Source organism: Pseudophryne corroboree, chromosome 3 (genome assembly GCF_028390025.1).
Source record: "Pseudophryne corroboree isolate aPseCor3 chromosome 3, aPseCor3.hap2, whole genome shotgun sequence".
In the NCBI taxonomy this organism is placed as follows: Eukaryota; Metazoa; Chordata; class Amphibia; order Anura; family Myobatrachidae; genus Pseudophryne; species Pseudophryne corroboree.
Genome location: NC_086446.1, coordinates 346,077,118 through 346,093,131, shown reverse-complemented (window position 1 = coordinate 346,093,131; position 16,014 = coordinate 346,077,118). Strand labels below are relative to the sequence as shown.

General features: G+C 46.2%; 1 protein-coding gene across 5 annotated transcripts in view; it reads left to right on the top strand.

The window, feature by feature from the left end:
* FBXO47 (F-box protein 47) overlaps positions 1-16,014 on the top strand; it is an 873,621-nt gene that overhangs the window by 128,532 nt on the left and 729,075 nt on the right. Inside the window, exon 2 of one of the 5 annotated variants that reach the window (XM_063959709.1) lies at positions 6,977-7,043. The exons of the other annotated variants lie outside the window; for them this stretch is intronic. The gene's annotated coding sequence lies outside the window, so the exon portion shown is untranslated. The remainder of the gene's footprint in view (positions 1-6,976; positions 7,044-16,014) is intronic. 5 annotated transcript variants of the gene reach the window in all.

Genomic DNA, 16,014 nt, shown 5'->3' with positions numbered 1-16,014 from the left:
GTTATCCCTGTATATATATAGCGCTCTGGTGTGTGCTGGCAAACTCTCCCTCTGTCTCCCCAAAGGGCTAGTGAGGTCCTGTCCTCTATCAGAGCATTCCCTGTGTGTGTGCTGTGTGTCGGTACGTTGGTGTCGACATGTATGAGGAGAAAAATGATAAGGAGACGGAGTAGAGTGTCTGAAATTGTGTTGTCACCCCCTAGGGGGTCGACACCTGAGTGGATGTACTTTTGAAATTGCGTGACAGTGTCAGCTTTGTATAAAAGACAGTGGTTGACATGAGACAGCCGGCTACTCAGCTTGTGCATGTCCAGACGTCTCATACAGGGGCCCTAAAGCGCCCGTTACCTCAGATACAGATGCCGACAGGGGTACTGACTCCTGTGTCGACGGTGAAGAGACAACCGTGATTTCCAATAGGGCCACACATTGCATGATTGAGGCAATGGAAAAAGTTTACACTTTTCTGATAATATGAATACCACCAAAAAAAAGGGGTATTATGTTTGGTGAGGAAAAACTTCCTGTAGTTTTCCTGAATCTGAGAAATAAAATGAGGTGTGTGATGATGCGTGGGTTTCCCCCCGATAACAATTGATATTTTCTAAAAAGTTATTGACAGTATACCTTTTCCCGCCAGAGGTTAGGGTGCGTTGGGAAACACCCCCTAGGGTGGATAAAGCGCTCACACGCTTGTAAAAACAAGGGCTCTACCCTCTCCTGAGATGGCCGCCCTTAAGGATCCTGCTGATAGAAAGCAGGAGCGTATCCTAAAATGTATTTACACACATACTGGTGTTATACTGCGACCAGCAATCGCCTCAGCCTGGATGTGCAGTGCTGGGTTGGCGTGGTCGGATTCCCTGACTGGAAATATGATATCCTAGATAAGGACAGTATATTATTGCCTATAGAGCAATTAAAAGATGCATTTCTATATATGCAGGATGCACAGCGGAATATTTGCCGACTGGCATCAAGTATAAGTGCGTTGTCCAATTATTCCAGTAAAGTGGTCAGGTGATGCGGATTCCAAACGGCATTTGGAAGTATTGCCTTAAAAGAGGGGATGTACCCCAGGTCGCCTCTCAAAATAAGACGCCGTATTATCAGGCGCAGTCCTGGTTGGCAAGCGGACAAAAGGGTTCCTCTTTTCTGCTCGTGACAGAGGGAGAGGAAAATGACTGCAGAGATCAGCCAGTTCCAAGGAACAGAAACCCTTTTCCGCCGCTGCCAAGCCCTCACAGTATGACGCTAGGGCTTTACAAATTCAGGCACGGTGGGGTCCCGTTCTCAATGAATTTCAGTGCGCAGTGGGCTCACTCGCAAGTAGACCCCTGGATCCTTCAGATAATGGCCCTCATTCTGAGTTGATCGCAGCAGCAAGAAAGTTAGCAATTGGGCAAAACCATGTGCACTGCAGGGGAAGCAGATATATCATGTGCAGAGAGAGTTAGATTTGTGTGGGTTATTTTGTTTCTGTGCAGGGTAAATACTGGCTGCTTTATTTTTACACTGCAAATTAGATTGCAGATTGAACACACCCCACCCAAATCTAACTCTCTCTACACATGTTATATCTACCCCTCCTGCAGTGCACATGGTTTTGCCCAATTGCTAACTTTCTTGCTGCTGCGATCAACTCAGAATGAGGGCCCATATTTCAGGGGTACAAATTGGAATTCGAGACGTATTCCCCTCGCCGTTTCCAAAAGTCTGTTTTACCGACGTCTCCCGCTGACAGGGAGGCAGTTTTGGAAGCCATTCACAAGCTGTATTCCCAGCAGGTGATAATCAAGGTACCCCTCCTGCAACAGGGAACGGGGTATTATTCCACACTATTGTGGTACCGAAGCCAGACGGCTCGGTGAGACCGATTTTTAAAATCTAAAATCTTTGAACACTTGCATACAGAGGTTCAAATTCAAAATTGAGTCACTCAGAGCAGTGATTGCAAACCTGGAAGAAGGGGACTACATGATGTCTCGGGACATCAAGGAGGCTTACCTTCATGTCAAAATTTACCCTTCTCACCAAGGGTATTTCAGGTTATGGTACAGAACTGTATCAGTTCGGACGCTGCCGTAGGGATGGTCCACGGCACCCCGGGTCTTTACTGAAGTAATGACCGAAATGATGATATTCCTTCGAAGGAAGGGAATTTTAGTTATCCTTTACTTGGACGATTCCCTGATAAGGGTAAGATCCAGGGAACAGTTGGAGATCGGTGTAGCACTATATCAGGTAGTGTTGCGGCAGCACGATTGGATTTTCAATATTCCAAAAATCGCAGCTGGTTCCGACGACTTGTCTTCTGTTCCTAGGGATGATTCTGGACATAGTCCAGAAAGAAGGTGCTTCTCCCGGAGGAGAAAGCCAGGGAGTTATCCGAGCTAGTCAGGAACCTCCTAAAACCGAACCAAGTCTCAGTGCATCAATGCACAAGGGTTCTGGGTAAAAATGGTGGCTTCCTACGAAGCAATCCCATTCGGCAGATTCCACGCACAGTGGAACCTTCTGGACAAATGGTCCGGGTCGCATCTTCAGATGCTTCAGCGGATAACCCTGTCACCAGGGACAAGGGTATCCCTCCTGTGGTGGTTGCAGAGTGCTCATCTTCTAGAGGGCCGCAGATTCGGCATTCGGGACTGGGTCCTGGTGGCCACGGATGCCAGCCTGCGAGGCTGGGGAGCAGTCACACAGGGAAGGAATTTCCAGGGCTTATGGTCAAGCCTGGAGACATCTCTTCATAAAAACATTCTGGAACTAAGGGCCATTTACAATGCCCTAAGTCAAGCGAAACCCCTGCTTCAGGGTCAGGCGGTATTGATCCAATCGGACAACATCACGTCAGTCGCCCACGTAAACAGACAGGGCGGCACGAGAAGCAGGAGGGCAATGGCAGAAGCTGCAAGGATTTTCGCTGGGCGGAAAATCATGTGATAGCACTGTCAGCAGTGTTCATTCCGGGAGTGGACAACTGGGAAGCAGACTTCCTCAGCAGACACGACCTTCACCCGGGAGAGTGGGGACTTCACCCAGAAGTCTTCCACCTGATTGTAAACCGTTGGGAAAAACAAAAGGTGGACATAATGGCGTCCCGTCTAAACAAAAAACTAGATAGATATTGCGCCAGGTCAAGGGACCCTCAGGCAATAGCGGTGGACGCTCTGGTAACACCGTGGGTGTACCAGTCAGTGTATGGGTTCCCTCCTCTGCCCCTCATACCAAAAGTACTGAGAATCATAAGAAGGAGAGGAGTAAGAACTATACTCGTGGTTCCGGATTGGCCAAGAAGGACTTGGTATCCGGAACTTCAAGAGATGCTCACGGACGAACCGTGGCCTCTACCTCTAAGAAAGGACCTGCTCCAGCAAGGGCCTTGTCTGTTCCAAGACTTACCGCGGCTGCGTTTGACGGCATGGCGGTTGAACGCCGGATCCTGAAGATCCCTACCCTGGTCAAGGCCAGGAAAGACGTAACCGCAAAACATTATCACCGCATTTGGCGAAAATATGTTGCGTGGGGTGAGGCCAAGAAGGCCCCTACAGAGGAATTTCAACTGGGTCGTTTCCTCCATTTCCTGCAAACAGGACTGTCTATGGGCCTAAAATTAGGGTCCATTAAGGTTCAAATTTCGGCCCTGTCGATTTTCTTCCAAAAAGAACTGGCTTCAGTGCCTGAAGTTCAGACATTTGTAAAAGGGGTACTGCATATACAGTCTCCTTTTGTGCCTCCAGTGGCACCTTGGGGATCTCAATGTTGTGTTGAGTTTTCCTAAAGTCACATTGGTTTGAACCACTCACCACTGTGGACTTAAAATATCTCACATGGAAGTGACGAGTTAGCCCTGGTTTCAGCCAGGCGGGTGTCAGAATTGGCGGCTTTATCATATAAAAGCCCTTACTTAATAGTTCATTCTGAAAGGACAGAATTGAGGACTCGTCCTCAAATTTTCTACCTAAGGTGGTTTCTGCATTTCACATGAACCACCCTATTGTGGTACCTGCGGCTACTAAGGACTTGGAGGATTCCAAGTTGCTTGACGTGGTCAGGACCCTGAAAATACATGTTTCCAGGACGGCTGGAGTCAGAAAATCTGACTCGCTGTTTATCCTGTATGCACCCAACAAACTGGGTGCTTCTGCTTCTAAGCAGACGATTGCTCGTTGGATTTGTAGTACAATTCAGCTTGCACATTCTGTGGCAGGCCTGCCACAGCCAAAAATCTTAAAATGCCCACTCCACAAGGAAGGTGGGCTCATCTTGGGCAGCTGCCCGAGGGGTCTCGGCTTTACAACTTTGCCGAGCAGTTACTTGGTCAGGAGCAAATACGTTTGTAAAATTCTACAAATTTGATATCTTGACTGAGGAGGACCTGGAGTTCTCTCATTCGGTGCTGCAGAGTCATCCGCACTCTCCCGCCCGTTTGGGAGCTTTGGTATAATCCCCATGGTCCTTACGGAGTTCCCAGCATCCACTAGGACGTCAGAGAAAATAAGAATTTACTTACCGATAATTCTATTTCTCGTAGTCCGTAGTGGATGCTGGGCGCCCATCCCAAGTGCGGATTGTCTGCAATACTGGTACATAATTATGGTTACCAAAAAATTCGGGATATTGTTGTAGTGAGCCATCTTTTCTAGAGGCTCCTCTATTATCATGCTGTTAACTGGGTTCAGATCACAAGTTGTACAGTGTGATTGGTGTGGCTGGTATGAGTCTTACCCGGGATTCAAAATCCTTCCTTATTGTGTACGCTCGTCCGGGCACAGTATCCTAACTGAGGCTTGGAGGAGGGTCATAGGGGGAGGAGCCAGTGCACACCAGGTGATCCTAAAGCTTTCTTTAGATGTGCCCAGTCTCCTGCGGAGCCGCTATTCCCCCATGGTCCTTACGGAGTGCCCAGCATCCACTACGGACTACGAGAAATAGAATTATCGGTAAGTAAATTCTTATTTTTCCATACCTTTATTAACATTAGGTTTAGTTGAATGTCAGTTAGAATATAAAATCTGTAACATGTTTTTTTTTAACTTCAGATAAAGGGAGAGGTCCTGCTAACCTAATGTTTAAGAATAATTTTCTTTCCAATTGTAACAAGGGTCAGATCTAAGTCCCAGTGTTTATTTTTTTTAATTTTTTTATTGAAGCATCAATAATCTGATTCAAAAACATTGTGACAAACAGTAATAAATGTTTTCAAGACTTCAGGAAATCAGCATACAGTAATAAAGAATATGAAACTTGTCCATACTGTTGAATGATATAGTGTCACAATAATGGGGTATTACATATGTGTATACCATACATACATACATACTACATGTGAACAAATATCAAGTCAATTACAATCCGAGTCAATAGCTGCCATGCCACCGGTGTCCCTTCCTCCCCCCGCTATCCCCTCGATCAGAATAGGCTCCATTCAGCAAACCCTTACTTAATTTATCAACTGAAATATTGTATTACAGAGGAATTGGAGGGTCATTGGCTGCCATCTGTAACATATACCAAGTTGTGTCCTTTAGGCTATTATGAAGTTGTGTTCTCATTGGTAGTGATAAGGTGGCTATATACGATTCCCACATTAGAAAGAACCTCTCAACTTTGGCCTCTCTAGCCAGAACTACTTCAACCCACTGCATCCTGAATAAGTAATGTAATTTAGCTTTAAAAAGTGACAATAGTGGTTGGGAGGGTTGTAACCAGGTTTGTAGAATGGTTTTGCAGGCCGCTGCTCCTATAGCTAACAAGAGACATTTGCCCCCATGCGATATACGAATATTGGGAGGAGGCATGCCAAACAGAGCCCACTCAGGTGTCATAGGTATATAGTTAACCAAATTATCAGTGGAATATTTTCTGACCTGAATCCAGAAACTTCGGATTACAGGGCAGTCCCAAAGGCAGTGAAATAAATCTGCTGAATTAGCGCCACATTTGTAACAATTGGAATTTGGTGAATCTCCTATTAGGAATCTTCTATTGGGAGATAAATAAGCTCTATGTAAGATGTTTAAGAACATAGCTATATATGGGGAATAAGGTAAAAGAGCACATGCCTTGGCATGAGAACGAAGTATATCATTCGAAGATACATTGGGAAGTATGGAGAGCCACGAGGCTAAGTGTTTATCAGACTTATCTGGTATAAATACCTGACGTATGCAGTTATATGTTAAGGAAATAGCTTTTTTTGTCAAACCTTGATTTTGCAATAGTGTGTCTAATGGGTTATTCCAGTCTAAAGGTGAGAAAGGTCTTATAACAAAGCTAATGTAATGTTGGGCCTGTAGGAATGCAATAGGATGAGTTGCCATCCAGGGATAGTGTTCCCTAGCCTCCTGGAACGTGGAAGGCCTCCTTGCCGACCCACACACCAAACTCCCCACAGTCCTCACTCCCTGGGTTTGCCATATGGAGAAAGGATAAGAAGCTTGTCCATTTTGAAACTCAGGATTGTCAATAAAAGTTAGGAATAGAGATTTATATGCGTTTAATCCAAATTTATGTCTCAGGACATGCCAGGTTTTTCTAGTATGCCAGAGCAATGGGTTGTCACGTATTCCCGATGGAATTTCCTGATCGTGCGCGTGAAGAAAACTAGTAAGATTGAGTTCTCCCAGGAATTCCCTTTCTAGAGACGTGTTTGCGTAGAGATCTCGACCATGTAACCAATCTTTAATGTACCTTATATGTGCTGCATAGGAGTACAATTGGACATCAGGGAAATGTATTCCCCCACAGTTTTTTGTTTGTTGCAGGTTATTCAATCCTATTCTTGGACGTTTGCCTTTCCAAATAAATTGTCTAAAACTACGATTAATCGATTGTGCATCCTTATTAGAGATCACATAAGGGAGCGCCTGTATTAAAAACATTAATTTTGGGAATGAAATAATTTTGATAAGGTTAGCCCTACCCAAATATGACAACAGTAAATTTCTCCAACCATCCAATTCTGTCGCTATAGATCGTATTACAGAAGAAAAATTAAGATCGTAGAGGAGGAAAGGATTATGTGAAATTTTAACCCTGAGGTAAGTAAATGTTGGTGAGCCCACATTATAGGGATATTGGACTCAAATGGAACACGAGATGAAGGGTTTCCAAGACGAAGTGCCACCGATTTAGACGTGTTGACTTCGAAGCCAGACACCAGTCCAAAGTCAGCCAAAAGAGAGAACATTCTATCGAGAGACTCAGAGGGGTCACGTACAAACAGCAATATGTCATCCGCAAAAGCGGTCAGTTTTATTTCCCCATGACCAATCCCAATTCCCCGAAAATAGTTCCCCCCTTGTAAAATTCGGAGCAGTGGATCTATAGCTATATTGAATAAAATAGGGGAGAGGGGGCATCCTTGCCTAGTGCCCCTGAACATAACAATAGGGTTACTGCAGCATCCATTTATCAGTAAAGAGGTAGAAGGGCTGTTGTAGATGTATTTCATAAAATTAATGAAGACAGGATCAAATTGTCGCACGTGGAGAACCCTGAGTAAATGCGGCCACAGGACAGTATCGAACGCCTTGGTCGTATCCAAGTTTAGAAGAATATTTTGGGTGCAGGGTTCACCGTAGGAATTCACCACTGCTGCTATTGTCGTTCGAATTCCCTTAACTAAGTGTTTGTGGCGAATAAACCCTAGTTGGTGATCTGTAAGAAGTTGTGGAAGCAGCAGCTGAAGTCTGTCCGCCATAATTTTAGTCAGTAATTTGATGTCCGTGTTAAGTAACGTGATCGGTCTATAGGAATCGATTTGTTGGGGATCCCGTTGTGGCTTGGGAATCAAGACTGTATGTGCATCGTTAAAATGTGGGAAAATTGTATTGTTGCGGAGAATTTCGTTGAACAGTTCCCCCAAGGAAGGGGCAATGTGCCCCTGTAGTATTTTATAAAATTCGTTGGACAACCCGTCAGGGCCTGGTGATTTGTGTAACTTCAGATTAGAAATAGCATTCGTAATCTCCTCGAGTGATATATCTAGTTGAAATATTTCATCTTGAGAACTGGACAAAGTGGGGAGATTTGCTTCAGACATTATGCGATCATGTAATGCCTGGTCGAATGGGCGTGCATCATACAAATTAGAAAAATATGCTTCAAAATGTTCAAGGATACGTGAGGTTACCGTATCAATCGATGACGAGTTTGGATCTTTAATGGTCGTAATCAACTTCTTTGGGGCATTTAATTTCGACATATTGGCTAGTAAGCGGCCTGTTTTGTTGCCCCACCGAAAATATTTGGATTTCGAAAAAGTCAGATCACGCTGTGCTTGGGATAATAAGAAATCATCCAATAATTGTCTTGCTTGTGTGTATGCCAATTGGGTATCTGGGGAAGGGGAATCTATGTAAGTGCGTAAAGCAACCGTTAATGAGGCATGGAGAGTCCGGTATTGTGCAGAGGCTTTTTTTTTCTGTTTAGAAACATACTCTATTATACAGCCTCTCATGGTAGCCTTAGAGGCTCCCCAAAATATAGTCGGCTGTTCCCAGTAGTCAATGTTATCATCCGTAAAAGTCATCCAACTGTTTGTAAGGAAAAGACGGAAGTCGTCTGAATTATACAGATAGGCCGGGAATCTCCATGGCTTAAAATTTCCAGCCGATGTGGATCTATTGAGGTGAAGTGTAATTGGTGTCAGATTGTGTTCGGTCTGTGTCCCCGGAGGGGGCGCTAGTGGGTCAGTGGAGGTGGAAGGAAGGAAACGAGGAGGTTGAATAACGTTCCTGCGCATGAGCGCAAAGGTATTTTTATTAGGCAGATGTATAACAGTTATTGCAGCAGAAATAATAATAACAGGTGAAAAAAGTCAATCACTCAGTAATGAATCTGAAAGTCTATGGCAAATGAATGATAAATGAATTTGAGAAATAATATCCAGAATATAAATCAGAAGAGCAGAATGTCTTATGGAATGGTTCTGGCTTGGAAACCAGTGCAGGGTTAAAACGGGAAACTAGGCAGTAGATGATATGGCAAACCTGAGCATAAGCAGGAGACCGACTCACAGTGCAGGTGATGGGCACTGGCAGCAGCAAGCTGTGTCACAGGTGGAGGAAATGAACGCACCTGGAGTTTGTCTTCAACTGCAGGCTGAAGCACACAAGGTGGTGATGAGTGTGAAGCCTTATGCAGGTTGCAGGTATTGCTGAGCCTTGAAGTTCCACGGGAGAATGCAGAGTAACCAGGAGTATAATGTTCTTAGCAGAGAACCAGGAACTCAGGAGAGACAGGAACCGATCCTTTCATGTAGGTCGCAGATAGACACAAAGTCCAGGATGCCTGTGAGCTGTACCTGTAGCCTCCTATATACCCCATGGTACGCAGGGATTGGATGAATGCAGGAAAGGTGGGTGCGGCCACGCACCGGATTGGCCGCAGCAAACTGGCTATTGCAGACTGTCATGGCGGCGCCCACGCCGCGGCCCAGCGGGGACGCGGCGCGCTACACGCCTGCTGTCTCAGCAGTGCCCCCAGGATCCAGATGATGACCCATGGCAGGGGCATAGGCGACCGGTGACCGCAGGGAGCCAGGACGGAGTCCGCAGCGGCGGACGGATGTCAGCCTGGTAAGTCGATTCCTGACAGTACCCCCTCCTTTAGGGGTGGACACCGAACACCCACGTGGTTTGGAGGGATGAGTGCTGTGGAAAACACGGACCAACCTAGGAGCATGGACATCAGATGAATTCACCCAGCTTCTCTCCTCTGGGCCATAACCGCACCAATCGACCAGGTACTGGAGACGTCCATACCGGCAACGGGAGTCCAGAATCTTGTTGATCTCAAATTCCACGCCCCGCTGAGTTCGGATCTTGGGACCTGCTGGAAGAGTATTCTGAAAGCGGTTTAGAACTAAAGGTCTGAGGAGAGAAATGTGAAAGGCATTAGGTATACGAAGTGAAGATGGTAATTTCAACTTGTAAGCCACTGGGTTGATGACACTCTCAATAGGGTAAGGACCAATGAAGCGTGGTGCAAACTTCATGGAAGGAACCCTGAGACGAAGGTTGCGGGTTGATAACCAAACTCGATCCCCAGGTTTCAAATAGGGAACCGCACGTCTCTTGCGGTCGGCAAAGATCTTATATCGACTGGAGGCTTTTTTGAGGGAAACGTGAATCTTTTTCCAAATGGTTGAAAACTGAGTTAGTGCGGAAGTGGCAGCTGGAACATCCATATGAGGAAGCTCTTGGAATTCAGGTACACGGGGATGTTGCCCATAAACTGCAAAGAATGGTGTCGTATCAGTGGCAGTATGATATCGAAAGTTATGGGCAAACTCGGCCCACGGGAGCAGATTGAACCAATCATCCTGGGAAGATGACACATATAACCTTAAAAAAGTCTCAAGTTCTTGATTGACTCTCTCTGTCTGCCCATTCGTCTGAGGATGGTATGATGACGAGAATTTCAATTTTACCTGCATGGCAGAACAGAGGGCCCTCCAAAACCTCGCTACAAACTGTACCCCCCGATCAGATATTATTTCAGAGGGTAAACCATGTAAGCGGAAAATCTCCTGTATGAAGATTTGGGCAAGTTTCGGGGCAGAAGGGAGACCCTGGAGGGGAACGAAATGAGCCATCTTGGTGAATCTGTCCACTACAACCCAAATGGTATTATGTCCCTGAGAAGATGGAAGGTCAGTGATAAAATCCATGGACAGATGAGACCAAGGACGACTAGGGACAGACAAGGGTTGTAACTGACCTGCTGGTGACTGACGAGGAGTCTTGTGCTGCACACATTTAGGACAGGATGCCACGAAATCCTGGATGTCCATTTTCATCTTTGGCCACCAATATGATGCGGAAAGGAACTTGAATGTCTTCAGGACACCAGGATGACCAGTGAACTTGGACTGATGGGCCCAAGATAGCAACTTGGGACGGAGCTCTGAGGAAACAAAAGTCTTACCAGGAGGAGGAGCTGGGGAGACTTGAGAGGCAGCGAAAACCACGGGACTCAGGATGGAATGTGGCACAGAGTCAGATGTTCCTTCTTCAGATTCCATGGATCGGGATAATGCATCGGCTTTCACATTCTGTGAACCTGGGCGGAAATGAAGCTTAAAATTAAAACGTGAGAAAAACATAGCCCACCTGGACTGGCGAGGGTTAAGGCACTGGGCTGCTTTTAAATAAAGCAAGTTCTTATGATCCGTGAAGATGTTAAACGGATGTTTGGCCCCTTCTAGGAGATATCTCCATTCCTCGAGAGCCAGCTTGATTGCCAGTAACTCTTGATCTCCCACGGAGTAGTTAGCTTCTGCAGGAAGAAACTTGCGAGAATAGAATCCACACGGGTGGACTTTCCCATCAGATCCCTTCTGGGAGAGAACAGCACCTACCCCAACTGTAGAGGCGTCTACCTCCAACTCGAATGGTCTGTCGACATCTGGCTGTGACAGCACTGGAGCAGACATAAAGGCTAGCTTGATTTTCCGGAAGGCTGCCAAGGCTTCTTCTGACCAGTTGGAATGATCTGCCCCTTTCCGAGTCAGGTTGGTAATAGGAGCGATGAGAGTGGAGAATCCTCGAATAAATTTTCTATAGTAGTTGGCGAAACCCAGGAACCGCTGGATAGCTTTGAGGGAAGTTGGAATGGACCAGTTGGCAATGGCTTCCAATTTCGTCGGGTCCATCTGAAGATCCGATCCGGAGATTATATAACCCAGAAAGGGTATAGAGGGAACTTCAAAGGTGCATTTAGATAGTTTCCCGTAGAGACGATTCTCACGAAGACGTCGGAGAACTTCACAGACTTGTAGGCGATGAGATGGAAGGTCTTGAGAAAAGATAAGAATATCATCTAGGTAGACAACGAGGTATTTATACAGCATATCTCGAAAAATTTCATTCACAAAGTGTTGGAATACCGCTGGAGCATTACTCAACCCAAATGGCATTACCAGGTATTCATAATGGCCATCTCGAGTGTTGAAAGCTGTTTTCCACTCGTCACCACTCCGGATTCTGATGAGATTATAGGCACCGCGGAGATCTAACTTGGTGAAAATGCGGGCCCCCTTAACTCTATCAAAAAGTTCGGTAATGAGTGGTAAAGGATAACTATTCTTGATGGTAATGTCATTGAGACCCCGATAGTCAATGCATGGACGCAGTCCTCCATCCTTCTTTTTGACAAAGAAGAAACCTGCACCAGCGGGTGATGATGACGGACGGATGAATCCTTTCTGGAGATTCTCTCTGATGTAATTACTCATCGCCTCTGTTTCAGGAACAGATAAAGGGTAGGTGCGCCCCCTAGGTGGCTTCTTGCCAGGAAGGAGATCGATGGGACAATCCCATTCCCTATGGGGCGGCAGAATATCAGCAGCCTTTTCACAGAAGACGTCTGCGAAGTCTTGATAAACTGCTGGAAGACTTAGCTGTGACTTTACTTCGGTTGATTTAATGGGACACACTTGGGCTAAGCAGGATTGGTGACAATGTGAGCCCCATGAGGTAAGCTGCAACGTTGTCCAGTTGAACTGTGGGTTATGTAGCTGGAGCCAAGGCATGCCCAAGACAATCTCCTGGGTGGCCTGAGGGATGACCAGGAACTTGATCAGTTCTGAATGAAGAAATCCAACTCCCAGAACCACTGGGGTAGTTTGATGTGAAATGTTCCCCTTAGAGATTCTACTACCATCCACAGCAGTAATGTATACAGGACAAGAAAGTTCACAGGTAGACAGACGAAATTTATTTACGGCAGCTTGGGTGATAAAATTTCCTGCAGCACCGCTGTCCACTAATGCTGACGCAGACTGGAGCCCAACGGAGGTTTCTAGCGTCACTGGAAGAATGAGGTCTTGTTGGGAAGGAGCTTGACTGAGAGATCCTAACTTGACTCCTCCCTTACAAGTCAGGATCTGGCGTTTCCCGAACGCATCGTGCAGGAGTTAATTTGATGACCCGCAACAGCACAGTACAGGCAGAGCCTCTCCCGTATTCTTCTTGCCCGCTCTTCAGGAGATAGGCGGGACCTATTAATCTGCATAGGCTCGTCAGAAGAGGGAGACTGGAACTGTACAGGAGGTATGTACCTTGGTCTGCGAGACTCACTCCGAGCGCGTTCATTATTGCGTTCGCGGATGCGAGAGTCCAGCTTAATACATAGGGAGATCAAATCAGGCAGTTGAACAGGAATGTCACGGGTTGTCAATTCGTCCTTGATCCGATCCGAAAGTCCGTGCCAGAAGGCTGCTACCAGAGCTTGGTTGTTCCACTGGATCTCTGCAGCCAACGTCTGGAACTGGATGACATATTGTCCCATGCTTCGGTTACCTTGACGAAGTTGGATCAGGTCTGCCGAAGCTGATGTTGCTCGACCAGGTTCGTCAAAGATCCGTCTAAAGGTTGACACGAAGTCTGAGTAGTTGTTGATCAGAGGGTCAGCACGTTCCCACAGAGGAGACACCCAACTCAGAGCAGAACCAGAGAGTAAGGAAATGATGTAGGCAACCTTGGACCTTGGTGTGGGAAAGTTATGTGGCAATAACTCAAACTGTATTTCACACTGATTGAGAAAGCCGCGACATAGTTTAGGACTGCCATCATATTTGCTCGGCACGGGCAGGTGCAGGCGTGATACTGGAACTGATGCAGCCGACGTAGAAGAATTTACAGCACTGGCAGGTGCTGGAGTAACTGGAACAGTAGGTGAAAGTACACTGGGCAGGGATTGCTGCAGTGTATCCAATCGGGAGGACATCCCTTGTAGAAAGTGAAGCATCTGCTGCTGCGCAACCTCTTGACCATCCAGACGGGAGACCAGATCTTGCAAGGCCTCTGACCCCACACTCCGTCCACCATCCGAGTCCAGAGATCCTGGACTTACTGTCAGATTGTGTTCGGTCTGTGTCCCCGGAGGGGGCGCTAGTGGGTCAGTGGAGGTGGAAGGAAGGAAACGAGGAGGTTGAATAACGTTCCTGCGCATGAGCGCAAAGGTATTTTTATTAGGCAGATGTATAACAGTTATTGCAGCAGAAATAATAATAACAGGTGAAAAAAGTCAATCACTCAGTAATGAATCTGAAAGTCTATGGCAAATGAATGATAAATGAATTTGAGAAATAATATCCAGAATATAAATCAGAAGAGCAGAATGTCTTATGGAATGGTTCTGGCTTGGAAACCAGTGCAGGGTTAAAACGGGAAACTAGGCAGTAGATGATATGGCAAACCTGAGCATAAGCAGGAGACCGACTCACAGTGCAGGTGATGGGCACTGGCAGCAGCAAGCTGTGTCACAGGTGGAGGAAATGAACGCACCTGGAGTTTGTCTTCAACTGCAGGCTGAAGCACACAAGGTGGTGATGAGTGTGAAGCCTTATGCAGGTTGCAGGTATTGCTGAGCCTTGAAGTTCCACGGGAGAATGCAGAGTAACCAGGAGTATAATGTTCTTAGCAGAGAACCAGGAACTCAGGAGAGACAGGAACCGATCCTTTCATGTAGGTCGCAGATAGACACAAAGTCCAGGATGCCTGTGAGCTGTACCTGTAGCCTCCTATATACCCCATGGTACGCAGGGATTGGATGAATGCAGGAAAGGTGGGTGCGGCCACGCACCGGATTGGCCGCAGCAAACTGGCTATTGCAGACTGTCATGGCGGCGCCCACGCCGCGGCCCAGCGGGGACGCGGCGCGCTACACGCCTGCTGTCTCAGCAGTGCCCCCAGGATCCAGATGATGACCCATGGCAGGGGCATAGGCGACCGGTGACCGCAGGGAGCCAGGACGGAGTCCGCAGCGGCGGACGGATGTCAGCCTGGTAAGTCGATTCCTGACAATTGGGGCATGATCAGAGACCAGAATACTATGAATATCTGTTTTTAAAACTTGTAATACCAGTGGATCGCCTATAAGAAAAGAGTCTATTCTAGACCAGGAGCCATGTACTGCTGAGAAGAAGGTGAAAGAGTGGTCAGTTGGATTGAAGAGTCTCCAAATGTCACTAAGTTGTAGTGTTGTCTTAAGGAAATGCCGTTGTTTACAAGAAGACAGTAAAGGAGTTTGTGGAGCAGGCTGTTTATCTATCTTTGGGTTATCGACTGAATTAAAATCTCCTGCAATGATTAGAAGACCATTCTGTCGTTGTGCCAAGGTTTGTGTTAAAGTTTGTAAAAATTCTGAGGTCGACACATTCGGTGCATAAATATTAACTAGTGTGTAGTTTTTTCCCCATATAGTCACATCCAGAATTATAAATCTCCCCTCTGAATCAAGTATGGAGTTAGTAATCGAATATTGGACATCTTTCTGAAACAAGATTGACACTCCCCTAGTTTTTCTATGAAACTTAGATGAAACACACTCACCCAGCCATGGAGCCCGCAATGTTGAATCCCCTCTCGCCTCCCAGTGCGTCTCCTAAAGAAATATAACATCTGGATGAAATTTGCGCAAATGATTCACCACTCTTTTTCGTTTGATGGGGGAATTGAGGCCTCCCACGTTCCAGGATATCAACTTCAGAGGAGCAGCAGAAGCCAAAGAGAGGATAGGTTGAGAGTTAGAATGCATTAGCCCACACCCAATTTAGGAAACCTATTTGTCAAATGGTATGTACAATTTAAAAAAAACCCTCCGTCCCAGCCATCGGAGGGGGTCAAACACCTAAGGGAACGGGGAGAGAACACAGGCACCGGCAGCATCGACAGCACAAACAGATAATGCCTCAATCCACTTTTTCTAAATTTTCCATAACCAAACATCGTAAGGGTAGTCAATACACTTATAATATTCACACCCATGAACATACACCAGAGAAGAAAAAAAACCATAAAGAGATAACAAGGGAAGATGAAAAATCATATCGAGTAGCCTTATAACATCCATCAACATTACATTTCAGAGTATATAGTTACTTATAAGCATTTGGACCTAATGATTAGAGGGTTCCGCTGCATCAAGTGCTCTTTTAAAGTGGGTTTTTGCCAATACTGGATCAGAGAAAAAGATATCACGACCATTTTCCTGCACCCGCAA